Below are 801 nucleotides of genomic sequence, written 5' to 3'. Positions count from 1 at the left end.
TTGGTGAAGAATCGGACTTGCCTACAACGTATGGGCAGGCGATGGCCAGTGACGAAGCAGAACATTGGCGATAAGCGATGGACGCCTAATTACGATCGCATCAGTCAATCAAGCACACTCAACCTTGGCGGTGAGTGGAAGTGTTAAATTTACACCGCTGAGTGCATGCGGATGGCGTCACGAGAATTACGATCATGTTTTCAATTACTATCTTGACTACGGATGCTGATTACGGACATAATGGTAGTCGTTCAATTGTCTAGATAAATAAGATTACATTAAGATTTTTCCGAAGGATCTAGAAAGAAAGGTTTAGAGATAGCACAGAGTAGCGAACTGAGGACCGAAAGATATTCACTTTGTTTTTTTGCGATTTTCTCAACAAAAATGATTAGTGCGAGAGAGGAATATGAACATAATAAACTTTTCACTTTCGGTTTCGCCATCAATTCAACGCTTTTTCCGTAAGAATTCTTAAAAATGATTTGTAGCTATCATAATGTCTTTTGAATTAATCATCAGCTGTGAACACAGTATTATTTACTGTCGTATGTACTGTAATGCTAATTTTCGAATAGTACTCGGAGTAATATTTTACGTTTAGGCCTGTGTTATGCTAATGTTCGAACCGCATTCGCAAGTGGATTTTTACGTGAGATAAAATAAGAAGTTGTATAAGAGTTCGTGATGTCTGCAAATTTTTGGACCATGAACACCGTATCTATTTGTTAAACCACGTGAGAGCCATTCATTTTTAAGGTCGCTCAATCCTTCTAGCAGCTTCATTCTACAATAAGTTTT

This window comes from Plasmopara halstedii, assembly GCF_900000015.1.
Source record: "Plasmopara halstedii genome assembly, contig: Scaffold_2439, whole genome shotgun sequence".
Classification (NCBI taxonomy): Eukaryota; Oomycota; class Peronosporomycetes; order Peronosporales; family Peronosporaceae; genus Plasmopara; species Plasmopara halstedii.
The sequence above is the reverse complement of the archived record's forward strand: the minus strand, read 5'-3'. Positions refer to the sequence as shown.